The sequence below is a fragment of the Sinocyclocheilus grahami genome, unplaced genomic scaffold (assembly GCF_001515645.1).
Source record: "Sinocyclocheilus grahami isolate Dianchi unplaced genomic scaffold, SAMN03320097.WGS_v1.1 scaffold727.1, whole genome shotgun sequence".
NCBI classification, from domain to species: Eukaryota; Metazoa; Chordata; class Actinopteri; order Cypriniformes; family Cyprinidae; genus Sinocyclocheilus; species Sinocyclocheilus grahami.
In genome coordinates, this window is record NW_015505906.1 from 261,525 (window position 1) to 275,309 (window position 13,785).

The 13,785-nt window shown below is 38.2% G+C and overlaps 1 protein-coding gene across 1 annotated transcript in view; it reads right to left on the reverse strand.

Moving 5' to 3' along the window:
* Positions 1 to 13,785, reverse strand: part of LOC107560432 (dystrophin-related protein 2-like) — a 147,131-nt gene that overhangs the window by 92,758 nt on the left and 40,588 nt on the right. The window contains exon 2 of the mRNA XM_016244615.1: positions 13,122 to 13,266. The gene's annotated coding sequence lies outside the window, so the exon portion shown is untranslated. The remainder of the gene's footprint in view (positions 1 to 13,121; positions 13,267 to 13,785) is intronic.

The following is a 13,785-nucleotide window of genomic DNA, read 5'->3' on the forward strand; positions in this document are numbered from 1 at the left end:
ACAGTGTTGTGATCGGAGTTCGATAAAGGAGGCCTTAGTCTGGACGTGTATGCCTCTTTTATGTTCCCATAGCATTTATCTAAAACTTTATTTTCTCTTGTGTTGTCTTTAACATACTGTTCATACCCGGAGAGAACTGTCTCTAATTTACAATGGTTAAAATCACCAAGAATAAAAACCGGCGCTCCTGGTGTTGATTGAAGTTGGGTTTGAATACAGTCTCTTATAACACTCTTATAACGTTTGCTGCCTTGGCCAAACGCGGAACGTAAACAACACAGATCAAAATGTTCCAGAATTCTCTTGGGAGATAAAAGGGTCTCAAACTCAAACATAAGAGCTCAATATCCAGATTACATACCGTGGATTTCACTATTTTATGACTGCACCATCGCTCATTTACAAACACGCAGATACCACCTCCTCTGCTCTTCCCCGAGGTGGCCGATCTATCAGCACGAGAGAGACAAAAACCTTGTACCTCTATCAGCGAGCTGGGCATCTCAGGACGAAGCCAGGTTTCAGTAAGTACCAGGAGACCCGCGTCCCGATACTCAAAACAGGCTCTAGCTTTAATGCGTAGTTCATCCATCTTTTGTTGTAACGATCTGACATTACTCAGGATTATTGCAGGTAATGGAGGTCTGCTTCCACATCGTCGAAAATGCCGCCTGACGCCACCTCTGTGCCCTCTTTTCCGCCGGCCTCTGCTCACCACCGTCCGAGCTCTCAAACAGTCTGGAAGGTCTGCTGGTATATCGTAGTCGGCCAAACAGAGCTGAAGCAAATCCTCACTTGTATATGCCATAATTGGGTCGCTGCTCGCCATTGTGTGCGAATAGCAGACTGACACCAGGTGCGCGATAATTAACAATCCAATGGAGAGCTGTATGAGTGTCATCATTGTTGCGTTTCACTGCTAAAATTAGCCAGTCAATCAGTTTAATATATCAGCTTAAGAGTTTAAAGTTAAAATAATTCAAAAGGTTAAGAATGTCAGCAGCAACAAGTGTTCATGTCGCCAGCAGTGCAGCGCCACCAGAAGTGTTAGCACAGTAACCCCTTGTGAATATCAAATGCCGTGTATATAGTCATTTCAAATTCATGCATCTTCTGGAAGAAAAAAAGAGAAAAGGCATGGAGCATTTCAAAATACTTCAAATTTAAGTTGACATCTTCCCTTCAGCACTTTTAACATTAGTTGTCTGAATTACAAATTGACAGATTTGTATGCTATGTGCGCTGGGGTTTACATTACATATGGGATTGGTTTTAAAATAAAACAGAATTTAGATATAAAAAAAAAACAGTGGAAATTGGTCTCAAGGCTCAGGTTTTGCAGCTTGAGATGCTCGTGACATGAAAACAGGATGCAAAATTAAAAGAAAACAGAGCAAGAAAACTTTTGAGGCCTGAGGTGAAATACAAGGTGAGAACTGAGGGGTGGTAAACAAAGAACTGAAAGATACCTGTTCTCGCATACTCATCCTCATTTCTTCCATTGAAGCAAGAAGAAAGAGAGAGACAGAAACTGCCAGCTGTACCCTAAAAAAGTGACAGAGTGATATATTGTGACTGCGCTGGCGGAAATTTTAATTACCCGCTGTAACCTTTGTGTCACTAAGATATATCTAATCTAGCCTTGAACAAAGCTTCATTTGGCATTCTCTTGTTAGAGTAAATGAAAAAGACAAAGTTAATTTAAATATAGGGTATGAAGACGGGGGAAATGAGAATGAGAGAGATATAAGTGCAGAACAAACTTTGAAGTAGCAAAGCTTTCCCTGCCTGAGGGCAGCTTGCATGTTGCCCCTCCTGAGCAAGGGTTAGTGTGAGTGACTTTGAAGATCACAGCGATGCCAGAACAGTCTATGTGAGCTTCGCCAGCTACGATAGAAGAGAAGAGCAAGAGAAGATCTCTCTCCCCTTCTGTCTCCTCCTTTCATTGTCCTTCTACCATCAGACTCGCTTTCTGCATCGCTTGCAGGTCTCTCGCCCTCGACAGAGCAGGACTTCTTTTCATAACTTCTTTTCTTGCCTCACACAGAGCACCACGCAGCCTGTCCAATTATTCAGCTCTAATTCTACAAAAGCAAACCCCTGGGACAGTAGAAGTTCAGTTTAGTGCTTAACAGAAAAAAGTCGATTCTGCCATTATTTAATCACCCTCATGCTGTTTCGAACCCATTTGATTTATTTATTTGTTTTGTTTTTACTTCTGACTTTTTTTTAACACAAAAGGTGAATTTAAGAGTATACCACTTTTGTATTTAATATAATGAAAAAGATTGAGGACTGGAGCTGTCCAAAAGCTGTCCAAAAAAACTGCTCCAAAATGACAAAAAATACACCATAAAGGTATCAAAGTGATCGATACAACTCTTGCACTGTATTCCACATCTTCTGAAGTTGTAAGATATATTTATATGAGGAACAGACACAATTTAATGAAAATCAACTTTAACTCTCATTTGAGTTATCACAAGAGAAGAGAAGTAGCCATGGCCAATTAATTAACTAACTTTTCGTTTGAGTTAAATCTTTTCAATGTATTGCTATATCCAGTTGACAAAATCAGTCAGGGCTTATTCCAAAAACACCAGAAGCCAAAGTAGAGCATAAGGACCATTGGTGCCAATGGTTTCATGGTTATGCTGCTTTTGAGAAACACAATCCTGAATGATTCGCTTACAAATGAAAATGATGAAGTTCAAGAGTTCAGTTCACTGACTCTATGATCTGGTTGTTCCCCTAAAGGGCTTTTTCATACTAAAATTAAAATACTGTCATCATTTACTCACCCTCATCAAAAACACTGAGACATTTCCCCTATGTTCCATGGAAGAAATAAGATCATACAGGCTTGGAACAACATCAGTAAATAGGAGTTTAAATTTTGGGGTGAACTGTCCCTTTAAATTTAACAACTTCATAAGATAACTTTTATTTTAGTCTGTTTGTCACATAAGTGTATTGTATAACTTCAAAAGACATGGAATACAAAGCACACGCCTTACAGACACCATTCACTGTAATTGCATGAAAATTTTCTGAGCTCAGAAAGTGCTGTGTATTGACAATGAGTATACTTTGTTGGTTATATGAAAGAAAAAAATTGTATTGATAACAGTTTAGATAGCTATTTAGTCACTTACTCTTAGCATCTGCAAACAATAGCATGTGGTAAATTGTTTGATTGAGGTATTTTCTTTATTAATATAAAAAGTGCCAGTTTCACATTTTCTCCTTAAAAAAAGGAGAAAAAATGGACTATTGCTTGATACAAAAATTATAATGTATAGGCACTACTATTTGGGGTAGTGTGCAAATTAAGAAGTGCCTATTCTTTGGTTCCTTTTTATTAGACCACAAGGGTATCCCAGATACTACACGAAGTGTTCCAGCTGATTGCAGAAGAGCTCACATACATTCATGATTGTCAAGGGATTCCACATCTCCCAGCTCCAATGCCCTAGTGAGCCTCCTAGAGCTTTATGATTCAATACACGATCACACTATGTCAGAATACCTAAAAAACAGTGCCGTAGAACTGATTCCTCAAGGGTAAACACATTATTTTCTCTATCATTGGGCCTGAGGCGGACCTGTCTAAAAGAACACAGTTTACATGAACAGCTCTATCTTGGATAAGTCCTGAATGGTAGTGGCCAGAAGTGGGCTTGCTTTGAGCAGTGGCGCTGGATGCTACACTTCCGTTCCCCAATGTTTGTGGGTCTCAGGTGGGCACAGCTGACAGTGACCGGTCACCATTACGGGAAGCCATCACACAGCAGCATGATGGGAATTATTTATGGCCCAGAGGACGATGGCAAAAACTGGAGCTTGCCCTCTGGGTGCGGTGTGACAGCCTGCTAAATCACCATCCTACTGCAGCATCTAACGCTAGCGTTAACGCCGCATTGCTCGGAAACTGCCTCGCCATCCACAGTCGAGTGAATTACCACCCCAAGAGAAAATACCATGATGAATTCATTCATTAGGGTGCTGTATTCCTGATAAAACCCCTGAGGCCACGCGTAGACCCCTCGCAAATAACAGGCAACGGCTCACATTTCAGTCGAGCCTGTCAATGCGAAAAGATCGATAGGATAAAAAATCACCATGAGTGGAAACCACATAAGTTCTTCAGCCACCCATCAGCGCGAACAGGTAGAGCTCAGTGTAATTTATATGCCAGCATTCATGTGTGGGACATTATCCCTCATGGGAGGCACTAAATTTTGCAGCCTTCCATCTGCTGACAGAGTGAAGTGGGAAATGGTGAGGATATTTACCTAATATTACCACACTTGATCAATTGACATGTGATTTTTCATCGGTGTGGCTCTCCTGCGCAAATGTGTGCACTACAATCTCAAGAAATGATGCACAATGTGGGTGAGCTGTTATTTACGAGTATTTGTGTTGATAATGTGCATAAGGTACGTGACATTAGAGAGGCCCCTCTCCACTAGAGTAGCATTTGTGAATGATTTATCTCTCCTTTAGCATGGGATATTTACTGCTACTCCAAGATTCCAGCTAGCAGCTATGTGACTAGTAATTAATTCTGGATTCTGCAAGCATCCTGGTTCTTTGATAAATTAGCATGACTACATTTTGTAGGGTCATTTAATACATCAACAACTATCCTGACTGTATTTTTCAACTCATAGATACGTGACGGCTCTTAAAATACTCACTCAAGCGTATCCTCTGAATATTCAGCTGTTCCAGAAACAAATCAGCAAAAAATAATTAAGGGGTTCAATCAAGCAAATAATTACATTGATTGATTCATATGAGAGCACACTGACACTTCAGACTCACATAAGAAATACAAGGATGCTTAGGAACAAGTTCATGAAAAGACAAGGTGCTCAGCCAAAAAGGAAGAAAAAAAAATGGCCTCACATGGAAAGGCCACATTCAACAGCTCCTAACCCCTGGCGGAGATCTGAGCTAAGCCAAACTAAGGCTTGGTCTGCACCCAGCCTCAGCATTTTGTAGAGAGGATTAATTCTATCATAATTAAGGGTTTGGTTGTGGCTTCTCTTGAAGCAGTAGTGGCAGCGCTTTCTCTTCCTGAGTGGGATGAATTAGCCTGAGGCTCAGATGTTTAGTCTGAAATTCTACAACCCTTAGCAGTGACCTACCACGGAAAAGCCCAGTATGATACAAAAATCTCTTTAAAGAGACTCTGAAAACTTATGTAATAACAGTTTCCACTTTTAATATAGTCCCTTAATACAATATAGCATGTAGCACTTATATTGCATCTCTAGCTTTCAACTAATTGTTAAAAAAATTAATTCGAATTATGCAAATATATGTGCAAAATAAACTGTTGCAGAGGAGTTTCTCATCATCCTGAAGGGATTACTTTTGCAGTAATGACCAGGCAGCAAAGAAATTGACAAAATGCACAGTAAATACACATAAAAAATAATATAGTCCCTTAATACAATATAGCATGAGCACTTATATTGCATCTCTAGCTTTCAACTAATTGTTAAAAAAATTAATTAGAATTATGCAAATATATGTGCAAAATAAACTGTTGCAGAGGAGTTTCTCATCATCCTGAAGGGATTACTTTTGCAGTAATGACCAGGCAGCAAAGAAATTGACAAAATGCACAGTAAATACACATAAAAATGAGCAATTATTGAGCCATTCAAAAATATTTCGATGTTTGATATATATATATATATATAGTACACTGTATAGTACAAGTTGTAAATAAAGATTATTGGTGAACATTTTACAAAAATACATATATATACATACTACTTTAAAAAATATTACTTAAAAATTTCACATTTAATTCAATGTGTTACTTATTTATTTTCTTGCACTGTATTGTGTTGTATTGTGTCTGTATGCGCTTTGTAGCCAGTGCTAGTTACACCTGTTCACAAATAGAAGAGCAATACAAATGCAATTGTCTAGAAATTATTGTGTTGTTTAAAACTGTAAACCCATTTCATTACTATGACCCACGGTCGGCTTTGAATGACTCAATTCAGTTGTTGTCACAGTGCTTTGGTTATGCTGGAGGTTTAGCTGTGGATTATAACGATCTAAAGAGACATGGCATTAGCAATTATTGAGCCATTCAAAAATATTTGATGTCAGAATGCAATGAATGACCAGTCAGAACAAAGTATTGCAGAGTTCTCCGCAAACAAATATAAATATAAATAGTATTGTGCAAGTTAGGCACAATAAATGCTTCACAATTATTTTAAGATGGTTACCTATATATTTTGCTTTAGTGTGTCAGTAGTAAATACGTCAATAGGAAAATATCCAATCAATCCAATCAAGCCTAAAAATTTGTACAGTACTGTATACACACACATACAGTATATATATATATATATATATATATCAAAGAAATTGCACAGTAAATACACATAAAAATGAGCAATTATTGAGCCATTCAAAAATATTTCGATGTTTGATATATATATATATATATAGTACACTGTATAGTACAAGTTGTAAATAAAGATTATTGGTGAACATTTTACAAAAATACATATATATACATACTACTTTAAAAAATATTACTTAAAAATTTCACATTTAATTCAATGTGTTACTTATTTATTTTCTTGCACTGTATTGTGTTGTATTGTGTCTGTATGCGCTTTGTAGCCAGTGCTAGTTACACCTGTTCACAAATAGAAGAGCAATACAAATGCAATTGTCTAGAAATTATTGTGTTGTTTAAAACTGTAAACCCATTTCATTACTATGACCCACGGTCGGCTTTGAATGACTCAATTCAGTTGTTGTCACAGTGCTTTGGTTATGCTGGAGGTTTAGCTGTGGATTATAACGATCTAAAGAGACATGGCAGCTAATTAATGTGACACAGTAAAGACTTGTTTTCCTTTTGCAAGTAAACTCTCAGTACCAGGGCAGCGGTCAATAAAGTAGCTCCATTTGTGCAATTGTAAAATCGGTTTACCATGCTGTACCACCTTTCTAACTTGTTGCTAGAGGGTCAAAGATTTTCTTTGAAAAATAAATTAGGTTTGCATCAGCTGTAGAACCATCAGAGTTGCCAGAGTGGAAAATTTAGTAAAGAGACCTAGTTATGGATGCATGAAATTATGTTCAAACACTCAAGCGCTTGACAGACATGAACGCGAGTTTCCTTGTCATTAAGCTATAATTAGGCTGCATACTGATCAGGAATCATACCATCACTCTGATCAAATCATATTTGACCAGTAAAGATTAACTCTTTAGAGATTAATTTTTTTTTACTATGTGAATGCACAATTTGGATGTCAGGAGGAAAAAATGCAAATAAATTTGTGTAAATCTGCCATCAAAAAAAGGAGGCAAATGTCGGGCAAGAAATAGAGCAAGCATCTGTCTTCAACCAAGAAAATGTCATGTTCAGTTAACCTAATCTGAAAGCTTGCCCACTGATGTGCATTTAATTGCACACAAGTGCATCCAGCTTGACGTTTGCTTGGTTTCACCCTGACATACACAGACACACTTGCAGCAGCGTATTCTCTGACAAACTGCTTAGTGGATGGCCACTTTAGAGATCTACAGATAGCAGAACAAATACAACTTAACAGAATGTCATGTGAACCCCTTATGTAGAATTCAAATGTGTCAACAGAAACACCTACTATTCGTCATACTGTATACAAATAAACAAATCTTCCTCCCACACTCAAGATAAAAGCTTATCAGTGTCAGATTGAGCAAAGTATCTTGAACCCCATGCTGGCTCAGGTAGGGAAAAATTCTAGCATCTCCAGGTCTGCAGGCTGAAACCCTTATGTCTCTCTACGTCAGAGACACACACACACAGCCGCATAGTGTGTGGAAGGGCAATATTCGTCCAGCACTGATGCCACATTAGCTCAGCTTCACTACAGGAATGGGGGAAACATTCACAGAGAACAACCCTCAGCTTCTTCTTCTTCAAAAAAAACAATCATGAAGAGAAGAAAGGGGAGGATGGGGGATGGGAGTACTGTTGATGAGCGAAAGGAGGAGAGGGACAATGTGAGAGGACATGTCTGATTAACACATAATTGTTTAGACAAGCATACAAAGAATTAATGACTTACAAAAAAAATTGAGTACATCATGTACTCATCATCGGCTCATCATCATTATCATCATTGTTGCTGTTGCTATCATCATCCTCATCATCATTACCGTCATTAAGCCTTACATCACCCAGGCTAATTAACTGGTCAATATGGCCATTTTAAGATGATAAAGACACACACACACAAATTCGTCAGTGAAACATAAAAGATATTTTGAAAATCTTTCAGTGCTTTTTTTCATTTCAACAATGAAAGTCAATGGTACCAACACTTCTTTTGTGATGCACAGAAGCAAGCAATGCATACAGGTTTGGAATGACATGAGGGTGAGTTAATGATGACAAAATTTTCATTTTAATTTCATTAAATTTAGTTATTACTCAGTTTTATGTATATATCAGCATTCAATCAAATACTTTCATTCTGTTCTCCAGATATCATATTGCAAGTTGAGCACAAACTCACATTATAATCATCTATTTTATCATATCATCATGATCTAGTCACATATCTCAGCTTCCCTGCAAATAAATATTTTACTTTATTACACTTTAACTGATTTCTGTAATTATATAATATATACTGTAAGATACTGTAAAATATGTACAGTATATTACAGTATATTAGGATTAAGGGGAAATATATGGTCACTACTGTAAATTTTCTCTACTGTAAATCAATTTACAGTAGTGAACTTGCCTGCGAAAAACTGACCAATCGCAAGAGAGATTTCTTTTCATGTTTTTTTTTTAACTCTGAGGTGGAAGTGGCGGTTAACGGACAAAAATAATGAAATAATGTACCAGTAACTCACCAAAAAGGTTTTGTATATTATTTGTATTTTATGTAAAACAAACATATTTTCAAATGTTTCACTTGTAATGTTAACAGCATAATAATCATGTCATTTTTCATGCCGGAAAAGTTTAGATGCCTTTTTTCAGATCGTCGTCATAATGGTGAAAACATTAACTGGTGAGGAATTTAAGTTCACCTATATTAACCAAAATAAACTTTACTTAAAGTGTCCCTATTATGGATTTTTGAAAATGACCTTTCATGCAGTGTGTAATGTAGCAGTATGTGAATGTAAACGGTCTGCAAAGTTGTAAAGCTGAAAGTGCATCATAAATAAAGTTACTGTCTCTCAAAAGAAAGAGTAGACTCTGAACCGCTGACACGAGTAGTTCCATTTCCATGAAGTTCATACGTCACAAGTTAACACATTTGCATAATGCCTGCCTATGTTCTGTGAAAACTTGAATCCCCCTCCTCAAACGCTGTAGCTCTTTCGTGTGGATAACAATGTCAAGAAGACGCTGTGCTTTGTGCTGTGACAGTAAATTCGGTTTATTTTCACTTCTAAAGGATGAGGCTGTGGAGGATCAGTGGTTAAAATTCATCTTTATTACGATACCAGCAGTATAATCACAAACATTTGCTGTGTTCCCGTCATTTCACTGACGGTCTGCTTCTCTAATCTCCTCAAGTTCAACGCGGAATTCGTAAACATCTTTGTAAGATGGTGCCCAGTTTGTTTGGACCAGCTTGCTCCTCCAAATCATAACCTACTGTATAAACATGATTAATAATTGTTGATTTATTGTTCTGTTGATTGTGCAAAATATGTAGTTTTGTGTGTTGTGTTGTACACTCAGTGCAGCTGTAGGTCTCCGGCTAACTCACGTTACAGTTCTGCTAATCACTATGGGCCCGCTATTGTCTAGAAATGTGTCAATTAATATAAAATGTCTGTCGTTCTTATTACTTGAAGTCATGATAAAGGATGGAGCAGTAAGTTGGTTAACAAACTGCAGTGATTTATCAGTACTCCAAATCTGTGTTTGGCTAAAGCATATAACTAGGGATGCACCGATATGAAAATTTTGGCCGATACCGATAACCGATTATTCTTTATTTTTGAAAGCCGATAACCGATATGTTGGCCGATAAATCTATATCCAAATTGTTATATACTTTTTGAGAGCCTGATTATAACATTATTGTTTAGGTCTTTACTACCAAGTTGTGGGTCCGATTCGCTAACATACGTGTAAAACAACTTTTTCTCCTGATTCTTTATTTTTTAGAACACAGTGGAGCACATTTCCGAAATGCGCTGTACGCAGTAGACCAATCACAACAGACTGGGTCATCTGACCAATCAGAGCAGAGTAGACTCATGAAAAGGAGGGGTTTGGAAAGATAAATCTTCGAATGAATCGCGTGAGAGTCACTGAGAAATAAGGTCAAATTAAATGCATATTATAAGAAAATGAAAGTGTTTTTTTACCTTGCATGCATGTAAACCTCTTGTTGGGGACACAAAAAACCAAATGATGAACCATAATAGGGGCACTTTATACCAACAAACATGTTCTGCTGCCTCTTTAACACAAGTTAGCTCATCAGGCTATAATGTGGAAATAGACAAACTAGGAATAAACTGACTTCAAAGCTGAAATATACAGCAAAAACACTACTAAATTTGCATCTATATTAAAATGGCCAATTTCAATAAGTTATGGCTGATGATACTAAAATGATATACTATTTAGAATAAATTATAAAATAAAACTAAATTCAATTCAATCATTTAAAATGCTACAATTTAATTTAGTCATCACAACACTACAAAATGCAGCATGAAATGCATATTAATTTTAAGATTTGCAAAAGATTAAATGTAAATGTGTATTATCAATGTTTTTAAACACTTAACTTAGCATGAGAAGACAGCAAAGATAATCTAAATGTAAAAACGGGAAATTATCACACAATTAAATATCCAATATCGCTCAACACATTAATAAATAAAAAAATAATAATGGTACTGACATATCATGCATGCCTAAAAAGCATAATAATGTGCAACAACTTTACTCTCCAACAACAGGGGTTTCCAATGCTATACCAAATGACAGAGAGTGACAGAGAGAAAGACAGCAAGAGCTAGGGAGAGAGAAACAGAGCACACATTCAGGCAGTGGTGAGATCTACAGTTCCACTGAGTGCACTGCAGACTCGAGGCAGAGCTGTTCTCTCAAATGTCTTGGAGGACAATAAGACTCAAATCACACAGCTCTACCTCCAGAGTCAGAGCTGTCTCAGCTAAAACAAAACACCACCTTCTACTAAAACTTTACAGATTTACTAACAGTAAATCACGGCCACTGATAGCACCACTTATTTGCACGCTCTACATGTATTGTTTTAGGGCCCGTTTCAATGAAGAAATTCTGCAAATCAGGTAACAGTGCAAATGTGCCCTCAAAATCTGCGCTGATGCATTTTACACAGCACAATTCACCATTTTGCACAAAAGTAAATCTGGCCTTCAAACTTGCCACCAAGTCGCCCTGAACATGCAAAATACATCCAAACACCATTCAGCCCCCATCCTGTGTGAACGCCCTGAACCCGAACTCACTTTCAATATACGTCAATCACAAACAAACCATCCCATCACTCCAGCAGCTTCAGTCAATCGGACTCTGTTCCTGGACTGTACAGCCTCAGAGTCTCCTGCAGTGCAGATGTGTGCGAGCTCTGTCAGTTTAAGCCAAAGATAAGGGAGGATTTACTGGCAGATAGAGAGTGATTGACGGAGCTCATGCAAGGTCAGCTCACCTAAATGAGGGCTTGCAGAGGAAATGTGGGTATTCTGTCCACCACATAAAAGCCTGTGTGTGAGTGTCTGTGTCTATCTGTGTCTATGCAAGCCAGTTAATTGTGTAGGTGGGATGTTCCTGCAATCTCTACATAAGCAATTATGCACACTTTTAACTATTATGTTCTCCACTGGTGATAAAAACTTTCTTTTCATGTAATATACAACAAAGGAATCAACATATGCAATTAAAAATTGTGGAAAACAAAGTAACTGCTATACTCGTAACTTTTTGAATGAGACATGTTTCACCATAATATCTGGGTTTCTTTTGAAAGCTCTACCTCTCCCACATAGTCGTCTGCACTGTGTATGACTACAGTATGTTTATGCTGCAAGTGAGTAGAGCAAATTATTGTGACCAAACTATCCCAACTTACCAATTATAATAAACAGAGCCGTTTACACCAGAGTTCCAGCAGGAAGTTGAATTAGAATTTGAAATGTTATGACAGAAAGACTGTACTGTAATTCAACACATGTAATCCATCCATCTAACTATGGATCTAACATCTATCTATCTTTTTATCTATCTGGCTGACTGGCCTATGCAAAATTTAGGTTTTTTGAAATTTCAAATGGCAATTCTGCATCCTGCCAAATTTAATTAAATTCACATTCAGGAACTGAATTTTCCATGACACACAACCCTAGCGTACACTGGAAATGGCATAATGTTAATACAGGAGTCTAGTCGTTGCACGCAAACTGTGTCAAGGAGACAAACACTCACTGAGAGCATCAGCTAGTTGACAGAGTGAAACAAAGCAAACAAAAAAACGTTACTATCATTTAAAAAATAATTACGAGATTTGCTACTTTTTTATATTAGTAGCACAATTACACTTTCCAAAGTAATAGTTCCCAACACTAATAAATTCATCATAATCTGAGCAAGGTGAAGAACAAGTTTGCAAAAAGTGAAAAAAGAAAGAGTTAAACTCATGAAGCCACAAAGTCTAGTGTTTACAAAGCCTCATGAGATTCCCCATATTGGGCTTGGCAAAGTATTCTTGAAAGACACCAAAGGCTATTGGCTTAGTCACAAAGGTCTCTTCTAATAAAGAGCATCCTTTGAAAACTCACAGGTGAATTGTAGCCAAGCAGGCAACTCTAAAATGACTGATATTCCTTACAGTCACCTGGCTTTGAAAGATGCACAAACAAAAACACAAAAACTCTGATCACCACCCTTGAGATTTAAGCCGAGCCTCATTGGCAAACTGGTCTGGAGAAACAAGCTCAGTCTGGAAAGCCTTAGGACTGTGTATAAACAGACTAAAAGGGGGGAAAAGTCTGATCTATTCTCACCCTCTCTCAAGTGAAGACAGCTGCAATTTGCACTTGAAATTAATTACCCAGCTGTGAGGACGTGATTGACGTGGCGGCAGGTTTCTGGTGACCGAGGCAGCGTGGAGAGGAGGCGTTCTCCAGAAACCAGGAGCAGCCAGCGAAGCGGTATGGACAGGAGGATAAGACCTGGCAATTTGCGTATCCTGGGACCTACAGGAAGAAGAGGATCATATCATCACCTGACTGCCAGAGAGAAGATGTGATAAGAGACTAAAGCAAACAGAAAATCAAACAGATGCTCATTGCTTCCCCTTGAAACCCTTGAATCTGGGCTGCATGCCAAGGCAAGAACCCACAAATGAAACTCAGCCTGGGATACCAAGCTCTCCGGCTTCTGAGCTTGACATGATGCTGCTGCCCAGGCCTCCTAGTTGTGCTAATCTGGCTAATGGCTAACCAGAGGAGGCTTCCTTATCAGGGGACAGCATGCTTTGTCCGCACATTCCCAACAGCCAGCCGAGCTCACACATGGCCGATGGCGGGAAAGCAAGGCAGACGGAGTGTGAATGCCAATGAGCGTCGCCGGCCAAGCAGAGATTTAATTTCTTCCTGGACGTGCTTTCGAGCTACAAACAGCTCCAGGCTGGGCCCGAGGTCTGCCACCTGCGCCGAGTTCCTCTTTAATCTCTAAAGTCTACTCGCCGCCTGACCTTTACGGGTGTTGATTGG